Source organism: Piliocolobus tephrosceles, chromosome 2, assembly GCF_002776525.5.
Source record: "Piliocolobus tephrosceles isolate RC106 chromosome 2, ASM277652v3, whole genome shotgun sequence".
Classification (NCBI taxonomy): domain Eukaryota; kingdom Metazoa; phylum Chordata; class Mammalia; order Primates; family Cercopithecidae; genus Piliocolobus; species Piliocolobus tephrosceles.
In genome coordinates this window covers 48,442,622-48,458,963 of record NC_045435.1, presented here as the reverse complement: position 1 = coordinate 48,458,963, position 16,342 = coordinate 48,442,622, and the positions used below count along the sequence as shown (strand labels likewise).

General features: G+C 42.7%; 1 protein-coding gene across 6 annotated transcripts in view; it reads right to left on the bottom strand.

Annotated features, from left to right (window-relative positions):
- Positions 1 to 16,342, bottom strand: part of RAF1 (Raf-1 proto-oncogene, serine/threonine kinase) — an 85,993-nt gene that overhangs the window by 56,520 nt on the left and 13,131 nt on the right. For 2 of the 6 annotated variants that reach the window (XM_031935168.1, XM_023218395.3), the window contains exon 2: positions 12,201 to 12,352. The exons of 3 other annotated variants lie outside the window; for them this stretch is intronic. The gene's annotated coding sequence lies outside the window, so the exon portion shown is untranslated. Of the gene's footprint in view, positions 1 to 3,536; positions 3,559 to 12,200; positions 12,353 to 16,342 lie in introns of those variants that run through there. One more of the 6 variants, XM_023218398.3, reaches the window with a different exon arrangement.

Here is a 16,342-nt window from a genome sequence, read left to right as displayed (position 1 = left end):
CTTTGACAAACTTGACAAAAACAAAAAAATGGGGAAAGGATTCCTTATTTAATAAATGGTGCTGGGAAAACTGGCTAGCCATATGCAGAAATCTGAAACTGGATCCCTTCCTTACATCTTATACAAAAATTAATTCAAGAGGGATTAAAGACTTAAATGTTAGACCTAAAACCATAAAAACCCTAGAAGAAAAACCTAGGCAATACCATTCAGGACATAGGCATGGGCAAGGACTTCATGTCTAAAACACCAAAATTGACAAATGGTATCTAATTAAACTAAAGAGCTTCTGCACAGCAAAAGAAACGACCACCGGAGTGAACAGGCAACCTACAGAATGGGAGAAAATTTTTGCAATCTACCCATCTGACAAAGGGCTAATATCCAGAATCTACAAAGAACTTAAACAAATTTACATGAAAAAAAAAAATCAAGCAACTCCATCAAAAAGTGGGCAAAGGATATGAACAAACACTTCTCAAAAGAAGACATTTATGCAGTCAACAGACACATGAAAAAATGCTCATCATCACTGGCCATCAGAGAAATGCAAATCAAAACCACAATGAGATACCATCTCACACCAGTTAGAATGGCGATCATTAAAAAGTCAGGAAATAACAGGTGCTGGAGAGGATGTAGAGAAACAGAAACACTTTTACACTGTTGGTGGAACTGTAAACTAGTTCAACCATTGTGGAAGACAGTGTGGCGATTAAGGATCTAGAACTAGAAATACCATTTGACCCAGCCATCCCGCTACTGGGCATATACCCAAAGGATTATAAATCATGCTGCTATAAAGACACATGCACACGTATGTTTACTGCAGCACTATTCACAATAGCAAAGACTTGGAACCAACCCAAATGTCCATCAAAGATAGACTGGATTAAGAAAATGTGGCACATATACAACATGGAATACTATGCGGCCATAAAAAAAGGATGAGTTCATGTCCTTTGTAGGGACATGGATGAAGCTGGAAACCATCATTCTGAGCAAACTATCGCAAGGATAGAAAACCAAACACCGCATGTTCTCACTCATAGGTGGGAATTGAACAATGAGAACACTTGGACACAGGGTGGGAAACACCACACACCGGGGCCTGTCGTGGGGTGGGGGGAGGAGATATACCTAATGTAAATGACGAGTTAACGGGTGCAGCACACCAACATGGCACATGTATACATACATAACAAACCTGCACGTTGTGCACATGTACCCTAGAACTTAAAGTATAATAATAATAATAATAAGAAGAAGAATGTACAGGAACAAAAAGATTTCAGATATGGAGAAAAAAATAGTTCCACTTACAGGAAATATAACAATTTCAAAATATTTGGAGGCCATGTCCCCAAACAAAAATGCTTTTTTTTTTTTTTGGAAACAGGGACTTGCTCTGTCACCCGGGCTGGAGTGTAGGGCTGCGATCTCAGCTCACTACAACCTCTGCCTCCCGGGTTCAAGGGATCCTCCCACCTCAGCCTCCCAAACAGCTGGGAACATGGGCACGTGCCACCATATCCGACTAATTTTTGCATTTTTCATAGAGACAAGGTTTCACCATGTTGCACAAGTTGGTATTGAACTCCTGAGCTCAAGTGAGCTACCTGCTTTGGCCTCCTAAAGTGCTGGGATTACACATGTGAACCACCGTACCCAGCCCCAAAAATGTGTTCTTAAGCATAACTGTGTAATGCTAGTTGTAGTTTAGATTCTAAACCTGGTGTGGTGGCTCACGCCTGTAATCCCAGCACTTTGGGAGGCTGAGGCAGGTGGATCATCTGAGGTCAGGAGTTCAAGACCAGTCGGGCCAACATTGTGAAACCCTGTCTCTACTAAAAATACAAAAAAATTAGCTGGGCATGGTGGCAGGTGCCTGTAATTTCAGCTACTCGGGAGGCTGAGGCAGAAGAATTGCTGGAACCCAGGAGGCAGAGGTTGCAGTGAGCCCAGATCACGCCATTGCACTCCAGCCTGGGCAACAAGAGCAAAACTCTGCCTCAAAAAAATTGATGTAGGCCGGATGCAGTGGCTCATGTCTGTAATCTCAGCACTTTGGAGGCTGAAGCAGGTGGATCATGAGGTCAGGCGATCAAGACCATCCTGGCTAACGTGGTGAAACCCCATCTCTACTAAAAAAAAAAAACTAGCCAGGTGTGGTGGCAGGCGCCTGTAATCCCAGCTCGTTGGGAGGCTGAGGCAGGAGAATGGCTTGGACCGGGGAGGCAGAGCTTGCAGTGAGCTGAGATTGGGCCACTGTATTCCAGCCTGGGTGACAGAGCGAGACTCGTCTCAGTGAAAATAATAATAATAATAATTAATTAACTTAAAAAATAGTAAGATAAATAATACTTCTCCCATTTCAGTAAAAGGATGAAGCCAATTTCTCAATGAATAAAAACAAGAGATTGTTGAACGTCAAGTTTTATAGGCAGCCCGGGCAACATAGGGAGACACCCGATATGGTGGCATGGGCCTGTGATCCCAGTTATTGGGGTGGGGCCACGGGGTGGGAGGCTGAGGTGAGAGGATGGCTTAACTGGGAAGTTGAGGCTGCAGAGAGCCATGATCATGCCACTGAACTCTTGCCTGGGTGATACAGCAAGACTCAGAAAAAAAAAAAAGTCAAGAATGCATTCTTGAAGAATTCCACCAACAAAATGCACCAAATATAGCCAAGAGTTTTCTGCTATATGCCAAGTGGAAAGCTATGAAGAAAGAGAAGAACAGAAGCAGGAGGACATTGATTTTCATCTCCTATTCTTTCAAGAAGTAAGATTCATTGGCCGGTCGCGGTGGCTCAAGCCTGTAACCCCAGCACTTTGGGAGGCCGAGACGGGCGGATCACGAGGTCAGGAGATCGAGACCATCCTGGCTAACACAGTGAAACCCCGTCTCTACTAAAAAATACAAAAAACTAGCCGGACGAGGTGGCGAGCACCTGTAGTCCCAGCTACTCCGGAGGCTGAGGCAGGAGAATGGCGGGAACCCGGGAGGCGGAGCTTGCAGTGAGCTGAGATCCGGCCACTGCACTCCAGCCTAGGCGACAGAGCGAGACTCTGTCTCAGGAAAAAAAAAAAAAAAAATTCATTATCTTGTAAAAAGTCTAAACACTGGTAAGGCAAGACACAAGTCCGACCCATAATATTGCACTTCTGTCCTCAGGCAACAAATCAAATGACAGATAAAAGCACAACATCCACCACTCAATCCCCAGGCTTCAGCAGAGAACTCACAAACATTCTGCTGGCTAAAGCAAAAAGGTGTACTGTATTTCCAGACAGCCTGCAGAGTTCTGAGCACTATTTCCATAATCCTCATATCTCAATCTACACAAAGCACCATGGGGCTTATAAACAGATTATATAGCAGGCAGGAACACTCTTGGGATGCTGAGGCAGAAGAATCGCTTGAACCCGGGAGGCGGAAGTTAAAGTGAGCTGAGATCGCACCATTGCACTCCAGCCTGGGCAACAAAAGCAAAACTGTCTCAAAAATAAAAAGAAAAAAGAAATCCAGTTTACCTCCTTGTGGAATTCCTAATAAACTGCTGAGAAGTGATCTTACACAGGAATCTTATATCATTTATTCTGATGCTCATAATCCAGAAGAATACAGGGTTGTGATAAAGGCATTTTCAACTCCACAGTCATTTCAGCCTCCTCACCCTGTAGTCCACCCCTAGAAATAATTTCAGTGAATTGTTGCATTCAGAGGCATTTCTAAAAATGAATAAATAGTACCAGATTAATAAACTGTAAATTAGCAAACTTTCAAAAACCCTGCAAAAGTTTTGCTGGTTTTTTTCAGTTTATCATTATCTTGTAAAAAAGAAGAAAGCACAACTATGTTCAAGGTGCAAGATTATTAGGGAGCAGCACACATACAAAGTACAACGAAGTAGCTTCGAGACAAGTCAAATCTGGAAAGACTACAATTATTAAAAAGTTACTACCTGTACTTAGGGTATCATTTTAAGAGATTTGAATCCTAATATTTTAAGGTACCTCTGTCACATTAAAGATAAATCTGAGGCATAAATGTTTGAGTGAAAATGTTATTTTATCAATGTCTAGAGAAGTAAACCATACTAGAACACCCACGTAAGTTTTCTAATGGATTGTATTGCCATAACTACTCTCCCGAAAAATGAGATTAGATTCTGACTAATGCAGCAAGCTTCTCAGCAGTTAAGTGTACAAGAACTACAAGTCTTAAAACTTCTGTCCAAAAGAGAGTCAAGAAGCAGCTGGAAAAACTTAGGGTTAAGGATAACTTTGTTTTGCCCCATCCCTTGGCTCTATGCTTTTGCTTATTAGCAAGGCCAAGCAGTCAAATCTTCCTATTGCCCTTTCTGAGTAGGGAAACACCCACACGTAATAAACAATGTAAATACTTCAGGCATGGACATTTTAAAGTTTTCTTCAAAAATGTCTTAGCAAATCAATCATCATAAGGCACTTTGAAAAAAATCTCATTTTTGAGTTTTTCCTCAAATACTATATTTCACTTAAAAATGTTAAGGTGGCCGGGCACGGTGGCTTATGGCTGTAATCCCAGCACTTTGGGAGGCCAAGGTGGGTGCATCACAAGGTCAGGAGATACAGACCATCCTGGCCAACATGATGAAACCTTGTCTCTATTAAAAATACAAAATATTAGCTGGGCATGGTGGCACGTGCCTGTAATCCCAGCTACTCAGGAGGCTGAGGCAGGAGAATTGCTTAAACCAGGGATTTGGAGGTTGCAGTGAGCCAAGATCGCACCAATGCACTCCAGCCTGGTGACAGAGCAAGACTCAGTCTGACAAAAAAAAAAAAAAATTAAAGTGGCAGGACAAAAATATCTAAGGTAGCCAGCCTTTTGGTGTTAAACAAGGTTTTAAGAAATTCTTAGATCTACCTAAAACCTAACTTCTGAGAACCCAGCAATGCTTTTTGTGTAGTTCCGACTCAAGAAATTTACTTAGTCAAGAGAACTTAGAATTTAATTTAGCACAGCTCTACAATTTATTCAGCTCTCCTCACCATTATCTCATAGAACTGTTAGAATTAAACAGGCTGAAGCAGATATTATTCATACTACCCCTTTTTATGATGAAGAAAAAAAGTAAAGTTCAAAAGGTTTAGTGACAATTTAAAACAAGCAAAATTAAAAATTCAGATACTCAGACTTTACAGTTCTTTCCATTACAATACTGATTTAAATGGTACATTAGGATTTGGAAATTTTACTGTTTAATGATGTTACTATTATACTACCTCTAAAATTTTTTGTTTGTTTGTTTTTCACAGTTGATCTGTACTTTGAAACCTAGGACTTAATTTTTTGGAATACAGTAATGTAGTGGTTAAGAGCTTTAGGCATTGAACTCAGAAAAACCTAGGCTGAAGTTTAAACCTATCTAGAAGAGTTCCTAATTATTGTACTGTACTGTATTTATTCATTTTTTTTATAGAGGCGGGGCAGGGAGGGAGGGTGTCTCACTATGTTGCACAGGCAAGTCTTGAACTCTCGGCCTCAAGCAGCCTCTCACCTCAGCCTCCCAAAGAGCTGGGATAAAAAGGCGTCAGCCACTGCGCCTGGCTTATTATATTACTTTTAAATAAATACTGTTTGTAAATAATGCATCAGACCTCTGTGTGGAGGAAAGAAAGACTGTACATACCATGTCTTATATATTACAAGCAATTAAAATTTTTCTTCATATTTAAGAGATTTTTACTTCACTTCTAAACAACAAAAGATTTAGCTTAAATTCATTAGTGCAGTCATATTCTTAATGCTTTTTAATAACTTTTCCTTTCTTTTTACTCAAATAATATATTAATAGATGGTGTATCAAAAATCGAATCTTTGTTTTTTAGAGATGGAGTCTCCCTTTGTCACCTAGCTGGAAGTGCAGTAGCTTCATCATAGCTCACTGTAGCCTCAAACTCCTGGGCTCAAGTAATCCTCCCACCTCAGCCTCCTGAGTAGCTGGAAAAATATAATCTTTCATTCATGAAGCTAACATTATAATCTACAGCAAATGGATAAAGAATTAAGACAGGCAGAAATATAATAATGATATTACCCGTTTAAGTCTTTTTTTTTTGAGATAGAGTCTTGCTCTGTCACCCTGGCTGGAGTGCAGTGGCATGATCTTGGCTCACTGCAACCTCCACCTCCGGGTTCAAGCAATTCTCCTGCCTCATCCTCCTGAGTGGCTGGGACTACAGGTGCGCAGCACCAACGCCCTGCTGATTTTTGCATTTGTCTTTTGTATTACTTTTTTTTTCGAGACAGAGTCTCACACTGTTACCAGGCTGGAGTACAATGGCGTGATCTCGGCTCACTGCAACCTTCACCTCCCAGGTTCACACGATTCTCCTGCCTCAGCCTCCCGAGTAGTTAGGATTACAGGTGCACACCACCACACCCAGCTAATTATTTTTAGTAGAGACCGGTTTCACTATGTTGGCCAGACTGGTCTCGAACTCCTGACCTCGTGATCCACCTGCCTCAGCCCCTCAAAATGCTGGGATTACAGGCGTTAGCCACTGCGTCCGGCCTAATTTTTGTATTTTCAGTAGAGACAAGGTTTCACCGTGTTAGCCAGGCTGGTCTCAAACTCCTGACCTCAAATGATTCACCCACCTTGGCCTCCCAAAGTGCTGGGATTACAGGAGTGAGCCATCGCGTCTGGTTTTTAAAGTCATTTTTTAAATCTTCATTCCCAAAATATTCTCCCCAAAGTTGGTAATAAATAGATAAAATAAATTCTCCATGTAATTAGAAGACTGCTCAACTACAAATCATGACATTAATTGTGAATGTTAGGCAATACAAAGGAATTCCTACACATCAAAATAACCCAAGCAATGCCCTAGAGTGAAAATTCTGTTGTAGCATTATCTGGCTGCCCTGAGTTTCCCCTTGGTTTGAAAGCAGAGGGAAGAGGAGGAACTGGTAGCAAGAGCTTACAAAGTCTGTATTTGGCATAACAACCTGAACACATTAAGGTGCCCTTTTTTGTTGTTGTTGTTGTTGTTGTTTTTGTTGTTGTTGTTTTGAGATCGAGTTTTCCTCTTGTTGCCCAGGCTGGAGTGCGATGGCATGATCTTCGCTCACTGCAACCTGCACCGCCCAGGTTCAAGCGATTCTCCTGCCTCAGCCTCCTGAGTAGCTGGGATTACAGGCACGTGCCACCATGCCCAGCTAATATTTTGTATTTTTAATAGAGATGGGGTTTCATCATGTTGGCCAGGCTGGTCTCAAACTCCTGACCTCAGGAGATTCACCCGCCTCAGCCTCCCAAAGCACTGGGATTACAGGTGTGAGCCATTGCGCCTGGTCAGTTGCCTGTATTTTTTTTTTTATTTTTCTGAGACGGAGTCTTGCTCTGTTGCCCAGACTGGAGTGCAGTGGCACAATCTCAGCTCACTGCAAGCTCCACTTCCCGGGTTCACGCCATTCTCCTGCCTCAGCCTCCCGTGTAGCTGGGACTACAGGCGCCCGCACTGCGCCCGGCTAATTTTTTTTTTCTATTTTTTAGTAGAGACAGGGTTTCACCATGGTCTCGATCTCCTGACCTCGTGATCCGCCTGCCTCGACCTCCCAAAGTGCTGGGATTACAGATGTGAGCCACTGCGCCCCGCCGGCAGTTGCCTGTATTTTTTTTTTTTTTTTTTGGAGACAGAGTCTTGCTGTGTCACCCAGGCTGGAGTGCAGTGGTGCAATCTTGGCTTACTGCAAGCTCCATCTCCTGGGTTCACGCCATTCTCCTGCCTCAGTCTCCCAAGTAGCTGGGACCACAGGTGCCTGCCACCATGCCTGGCTAATTTTTTGTATTTTTAGTAGAGACAGGGTTTCACCATATTAGCCAGGATGGTCTCGATCTCCTGACCTCGTGATCCGCCCGCCTCAGTCTTCCAAAGTGCTGGGATTATAGGTGTGAGCCACCACGCCCGGCAGTTGCCTGTATTTTTAAACAGCATTTTCCTTACTGACATCTGAAGCTTAAGATTTACCTGTGTTTCTTTCTCCCTACTTGACACATTTCTTAGTATGTGAGGATTAATATATGGGAAGCACACAGTTTTACACCTGAGATGGTAAATGTTACTTATTATTGTTCGTTAAATAAGCAACAATTATATGATTGAAATAGATCAGAAATTGATTAGAAATGATGTTCTAGTGCCAGGCACGGTGGCTCACGCCTGTAATTCCAGCACTTTGGGAGGCCAAGGCAGGCAGATCACTTGGCCTGGCCAACATGGTGAAACCCCGTCTCTACTGAAAATACAAAAATTAGCTAGGTGTAGTGGCAGGTGCCTGTAATCCCAGCTACCCTCAAGGCTGAGCCAGGGAGAATCACTTGAACATGGAAGGCAGAGATTACAATGAGCCAAGATTGCATCATTGTACTATAGCCTGGGTGGCAAGAGAAAAACTCCATCTTAAGAAAAAAAAAAAAAGGTGTTCTATTGATTACAACAATCAGGAACTCTGGCTGGGTGCAAGGGCTTAATCCCAACACTTTCGGAGGCCAAGGCATGAGGACCGCTTGAGCCCAGGAGTTCAAGACCAGCCCCCTGGGCAACATAGTGAGACCTTCACTCTACAAAAAATTAACTAACTAAATAAAACACAATAATTAGAAACTCTTCTAGATAGCTCTCAAACCTCCAGCCTGAATTTTTCTGAGTTCAATGCCTAAAGCTCTTAATCACTGTATTCCAAAAATTAAATCCCAGGTTCCAAAGCACAGGACACCTGTGAAAAACCTATGTTTAACTCTCACATTACTTAGGGAAATCTGTATTTCCCCATATTAACAATACATGACCTTATTCATTTACTCTTTGTAAATTGTCTCCAGATTCTCAGAGATCCTCTGTAGACCCTATGTGGGACAATTCTAGATATTTTACCCATTAGTCTATAATTTAGAACCTTGTAAATGACATAAATACAGTCCTAAATCACCACATTAACCAACGCAACTTTTTGGAAAATCTTTCTCTCTCTACCTGCACTTATCATTTCCTCAAAAAGTTTCTTATTTCTCTAAGAAAGGAGACAGAAGGCAAGATTTAATATCAGGCCAGTGCAGTGGCTCACACTTGCAATCCCAGGACTTTGGGAGGCCCAAGTGAGTGGATCACTTGAGGCCAAGAGTTCGAGATCAGCCTGAGCAACATGGTGAATCCTCACCTCTACTAAAAACACAAAAATTAGCAGGGCGTGGTGGCACGGGCCTGTAATCCGAGCTACTTGGGAGGCTGAGGCAGAAGAATGACTTGAATCCGGGAGGCAGACGTTGCAGTGAGCCAAGATCATGCCACCGCACTCCGGCCTGGGCGACAGAATATCAAATACAAAAGAAAATACACCAAATACTATGTATAGCTTAAAGCTGCTTAATGCTTAAAAGAAATATAAAATATCCTGTTTCGTTGTTCTTAAAGTAAAGGTAGTTCTATTAATTATATACAACATTTTATTTGAAGTGAATGCCAGTTTACATTTTTATTTATTTATTTATTTTGAGATGGAGTCTCGCTCTGTCACCCAGGCTGAGTGCATTGGCATGATCTCGGCTCACTGCAACCTCCACCTCTGGGGTTCAAGTGACTCTCTTGCCTCAGCCTCCTGAGTAGCTGGGATTACAGGCTACCACCACCACGCCCAGCTAACTTTTTTGTATTTTTAGTAGACAGGGTTTCACCACGTTGGCCAGGCTAGTTTCGAACTCCTGACCTCAGGTGATCCACCACCTTGGCCTCCCAAAGTGTTAGGATTACAGGTACCAGCCACAGCACCCTGCCTCAGCTTATATTTTAATCATTTAACTAAAATATTCTAACACTATAAGTATCTTTCTGATAAAGCAAAAGATTAGAAAATAGATTGGGAATATTGAGGAGAAATAGCAATGAAATAAACTAGGCTGGGCATAGTGGCTCACTGTAATCCCAACACTTTGGGAGGCCGAGGCAGAAGAATGGTTTAAGCTCAAGAGTTTAAAACCAGTCTGGGCAACATAGTGAGATCTCTATCTCTACAAAAAATTAAAACCCAGCCAGGCATAGTGGCAGGCACCTGTGGTTTCTGCTACTTGGGAGGCTGAGGTGGGAGGGTTGCTTGAGCCCAGGAGGTCAAGGCTGCAGTGAACTATAATCTCACTACTGCAGTCCAGCCCTGGAGACTTGAGACCCTGTCTCAAAAAAAAAAAAATTTCTGGCCAGGCATAGTGGCTCACGCCTATAATCCCAACACTTTGGGAGGCCAAGGTGGGTGGATCACAAAGTCAGGAGATCAAGACCATCCCAGCTAACACAGTGAGACTCCTTCTTTACTAAAAATACAAAAAATTAGCTGGGCGTGATAGCATGCGCCTGTAGTCCCAGCTACTCGGGAGGCTGAGGCAGGAGAATCGTCTGAACCTGGGAGGTGGAGGTTGCAGTGAGCCAAGATCACACCACTGCACTCCAGCCAGGTGACAAAGTGAGAATCCATTAAAAAAAAAAAAAAAAAGAAAAAAAAAAAACCTTTCTACAGTGAAGATGGAATAGAGCCAAAATTACCCTAGATAATCCTCTTAATCTTCCATTAAATACATGGCCTGTATTTAGGGTATTTACTCCATCTCTCTATCCACTTGGTTTCTTCCTTTTTATTTATTTATGTTTTTTTTTATTTTGAGACAGTCTCGCTCTGTCTCCCAGGCTGGAGTGCAGTGGCGCAATCTCCGCTCACTACAAGCTCCGTCTCCCGGGTTCATGCCATTCTCCTGCCTCAGCCTCCTGAGCAGCTGGGACTACAGGTACCCACCACCATGTCTGGCCAATCTTTTATATTTTTAGTAGAGACAGGGTTTCGTCGTGTTAGCCAGATGGTCTTGAGCTCCTGACCTCGTGATCTGCCCACCTTGGCCTCCCAGCATTTTGTTCTTTAAAAAAAAAATTCAGGCCAGGCGTGGTGGCTCACCCCTGTAATCTCACTCAGCACTTTGAGAGGTTGAGGCAAGCGTACTGCTTGAGCCTAGGAGCTTGAGATCAGCCTGGACAACATGGAGAAACCCCATCTCTACAAAAAATCAGCCACGCATGGTGTAGCACATGTGTAGTCCCAGCTACTCAGGAGGCTGCAGTGGGAGGATCACCTGAGCCCAGGGAGGTCCAGGTTGCAGTGAGCCATGATTGTGCCACTGCATTCCAGCCTGAGCAACAGAGTAAGACCCTGTCTTAAACAAAGAAAACAAATAAATTTCAAGTGGTCACAACACTGGAAAAAAATAACTTTCACACACAAAAAGTTTCTGCTAAACAAATATGCTCAAATGCTAGTTTCCTAACCAGTCCAAAAGGGCACTCTCATGCACTCCAAGGTGATGTGTATGTGTCAATATTTTGAGTTTCCTCACTCCTCTTTCTCAATTTCTGACCACAAACTGGTAACTTCATCAGATGACAGCCCAGAATAAACACACATGAAGAAATAAGCCACTCTACTCTTCTAAAAGTTAGCAGGGGCTGTATACGTTTATAAAACAGACTCCAGCATTTTAAAAGTGTAACTTTAAAAATATAAGTTTAAAATGAGCTAGTTCAAAAACAATTATGCTAAAACAATCAGTTCCACAAATCATACCTGGAGCCAACTTTATTTTTAACTCTCACCACAAATGAGCTTTGAAATGGTTTTCATTTTAAATCACTTTGTCTGGACTCTTTTTTAACCTGAGTTTTTCTTTTCCCCTTCAAATCAATCATTGTTTTCTTCATCTAGTCAGCAACTACTGATTTTTAAAATAAACAGACCTGTATTCAAAGTACACCATTAACACAAGTACCATAACACACAATGTACAAATAAAATATGGTTTAGGAATGATTATTCAGATGGCCAAGTAACAGTGGAGTTACAAAAAAAAAAAAAAGCTACATAATGAAGTAGGAAGGAAGGGAGAAAAAATCACCTGGAAACACTAACAATTTCAACACTAATTTCTCTTTCACACTAAAGGCATTAATTTTCATAGTAAATCTTGCATATTCAACAAGTGGTTAAAAAAAATTAGCCCTCCTCAAAGATAAGGACACAGAATATAAGTGAATCATTCATTCTATACACTGGCATCACTCATTTGGGCAGAGATGTGTCAAGAGAAGAGGTACTCCCCCATGTTTACATCTTACCAAAGCAATTTCAAGAAGTAACCATCTATATTAGCCGGATGTGGTGGTGCACACCTTTAATTCCAGCTACTTGGGAGGCTGAGGCAGGAGAATCGCTCGAACCCAGGAGGCAGAGGTTGCAGTCAGCCGAGATCACACCATTGCACTCCAGCCTGGGCAACAAGAGCAAAACTCAGTTTCAAAAAAAAAAAAAGAAAAAGAAAAATTCCCTAGTCTTTAGTGGTGCTCTCAATAGTAAACTTTAACAACTTCTAAGAGTTACAGTAAGACACCTGTAAAACTGATAATATCATTTGTTCTTCAGAAATTACTTTTAACCAACTTTTCAATAATAATTTTCTCAAAAGAAGGACATGTTTAAAATTTTTCCCTGGCCAGGCATGGTGATTCATGCCTGTAATCCCAGTAGGATAGCTTAAGCCAAGGAGTTCAAGACCACCCTAGGCAACAGAGTGACACCCCATCTTTACAAAAACAAAACAAAATTAGCTGGGCATGGTGGCAAATGCCTGTGGTCTCAGCTACTCAGGAGGTTGAGGTGGAGGATCACCTGAGCACAGGAGTTTGAGGCTGCAGTGAGCCATGAGTGTGCCACTGTACTCCAGCATGGGGGCCAGGGACTGTCTCACACACACACACACGCAGTTTTCACTGTTACACCATTAATTCATTAAAGCTCTAAATTACACCCTATTTTGCCAGAGGATAAAATAGTAAATGAAGCACAAAAATATAACCTAGGGTAGGCCAAGCGCAGTGGCTCACGCCTGTAATCCCAGCATTTTGGGAGGTCAAGGTAGGTGGATCACAAGGTCAGGAGTTCGAGACCAGCCTGCCCAATATGGTGAAACCCCGTGTCTACTAAAAATACAAAAGAAATTAGCTGGGGGTGGTGGCACATGCCTGTAATCCCAGCTACTCGAGAGGCTGAGGCAGGAGAACTGCTTGAATCCGGGAGGCGGAGGTTGCAGTGAGATTACGCCACTGCACCCCAGCCTGGGTGACAAAGCGAGATTCCATCTCAAAACAAACAAAAAAAATACATAACCTAGGGTTAGGAGCAAAGACTCACAAATGTAATCCCACCACTTTGGGAGGCCAAGGTGGGTAGAGTGCTTGAGCCCAGGAGTTCAAGATCAGCCTGGGCAACCAAGGGGGAACATCAACCCTACAAAAAAATTTTTTTAAATTAGCTGGGCAGCCGGGCGCAGTGGCTCATGCCTATAACCCCAGCACTTTGGGAGGCCAAGGCGGGCGGATCACGAGGTCAGGAGTTCGAGACAAGTCTGGCCAACATAGTGAAACCCCGTCTCTACTAAAAATACAAAAAATTAGCCAGGTGTGGTGATGGGCACCTGTAATCCCAGCTACTCGGGAGGCTGAGGCAGGAGAACTGCGTGAACCCAGGAGGTGGAGGTTGCAGTGAGCCAAGATCACGCCACTGTACTCCAGCCCGGACGACAGTGCGAGACTCTGTCTCAAGAAAAATTAGTTGGGCATGGTAGTTTTGCCTACAGTCCTAGCTACTCAGGAGGCTGAGACAGAAGGATTGCTTGAGTCCAGGAGGTCGAAGCTGCAGTGAGCCGTCACTGCACCACTGCACTCTAACCTGGGTGACAAAATGAAACCCCATCTCAAAAAAGAAAATATAACCTACATAATTATATACCAAAGCATTGAAGAACTACATGTATTTCCTATATCTTGTTATAATCCATCATCTAGTATAGGACATTGCACAAAATTAGGTATTCAAATATCTGCTGAATATTAATGGAGAAAAGTTAACAATTACAATATTTATCCTAACCCTTTTTCATGAATACCGAATCACTATCACATAAATCTAAAGAACCAGAATGCCTCTCTATAGACTGTAACCCATCATAGAATGAAAGGAAAATAAAAATAAAGAGCACCATTCATTCAACAATTTCTAAGAATCTGCTTTCAACTGTTAGCTGCTTTGAGGAATATAAAGTTCAGGAAGACATGGTCCTTGCATTCCAGAACCCCTTAAAGTAGAAGTAAAAACCACCACCGTTTACAAAAATTGAGTATGTGCTAGGCATTGGGCTAAGAGCTTTCAGGAAGACAAGTAGGCCTACAACAAAATATTAAATTAAGGGTAGGGAGGATTCTTTTTTTTATTTTTATTTTTATTTTTTGAGACGGAGTCTTGCTGTGTCTCCTGGGCTGGAGTGCAGTGGCCAGATCTCAGCTCACTGCAAGCTCCGCCTCCCGGGTTTTACGCCATTCTCCTGCCTCAGCCTCCGGAGTCGCTGGGACTACAGGCGCCCGCCACCTCGCCCGGCTAGTTTTTTGTATTTTTTAGTAGAGACGGGGTTTCACCTTGTTAGCCAGGATGGTCTCGATCTCCTGACCTCATGATCCGCCCGTCTCGGCCTCCCAAAGTGCTGGGATTACAGGCTTGAGCCACCGCGCCCGGCCGGGGAGGATTCTTAAGAAAAGTACTATAAGAATCTGAAATGTGGAAAGGTCACTTCTAGCTTGGGTGGAAGAAGAGGTAGACAAGGATATTTCATTGTGTATTTGAGCTTAAAGGGGTAGTATTTCAACAGACTAACACAGAGGTAAAACAAAAACTAAAGTGTGTCCAGGGAATAAGTACAGACAAGCAGGTAAAGAAATGAGCCTGATGAAGGATACAGCCTTTCTTATTATATAACTTCATTTCCTTTTATTTTAAATCTTTACATTTAATGTCTTTACAAATGCACTCATTATAAATAGCAAGCCCTTCTGCTTCTAAAATGTTTACCCTGCTTTTTTTTTTTTTTTTCTATAGCACTTAAACATTACATAAATTAGACGGGGTCTTTTAACCCCTTCTTGGGATCTTTCCCTTCCTTTCCCCAATAACCAATTATTCTTCAGTGTTTTCCTTCATGCTTATAATCTCATACCAATATATATAGCTTTTTTGTAATAATCTCTTTTCCCAATATACTGATTTTTTAAGATACACGAATTGGGCTGGGTGTGGTGGCTCACACCAGTAATCACAGCACTTTGGGAGGCCGAGGCGGGTGGATCACCTGAGGTCAGGAGTTTGAGACCAGCCTGGCCAAAATGGTGAAACGCTGTCTCTACTAAAAATCCAAAAACAAAGTAGCCAGGCGTGGTGGCTCAGCCTGTAGTCCCAGCTACACAGGAGGCTGAGGCACGAGAATTGCTGGAACCCAGGAGGCAGAGGTTGCAGTGAGCTGAGATCGCACCACTGCACCCTAGCCTGGGCAATAGAGCGAGACTTGATCTCAAAAAGAAAAAAAAAAAAGATACACGAATTGATCACAGAATACATGTTCAAGAGGGAGGGAAACAAATTTAAAATACAGGCCGGGCACGGTGGCTCATGCCTGTAATCTCACCATTTTGGGAGGCCGAGGCAGGTGAATCACTTGAGGTCAGGAGTTTGACACCAGCCTGGCCATCGTGGTGAAACCCCATCTCTACTAAAAATACAAAATTAGCCAGGCGTGGTGGCACAGGCCTGTAATCTCAACTACTCAGGAGGCTGAGGCAGGAGAATCTCTTGAACCCAGGAGGTGGAGGTTATGATGAGCCGAGATCGCACCATTGCACTCTAGCTTGGGCAACAAGAGCGAAACTCTGTCTCAAAAAAATAAATAAATAAATAAATGATACAAAAAATTAGCCAGGCAGGGTGATAAGTATCTGTAATCCCAGCTACTCAGGAGGCTGAGGCAGGAGAATTGCTTGAACCCAGGAGGCAGTCTGCAGAGAGCCAAGATCACGCCACTGCACTCCAACCTGGGAGACAGAGCAAGACTCCATCTCAAAAAAAAATAATAATAATAAACAAAAATAAGCCAGGTGCAGTGACTCACACCTGTAATCCCAGCACTTTGGGAGGCTGAGGTGGGTGGATCATGAGGTCAGGTGTTCAAGACCAGCCTGGCCAAGAGGGTAAAACCCCATCTCTACTAAAAATGCAAAAATTAGCCGGGTGTGGTGGTGGGTTCCTGTAATTCCAGCTACTCAGGAGGCTGAGACAGACAATCACTTGAACCCGGGAGGCAGAGGCTGCAGTGAGCCGAGATCACGCCAAATAATAATAATAATAATAATAATAATAATAATAATAATAATAATAATAA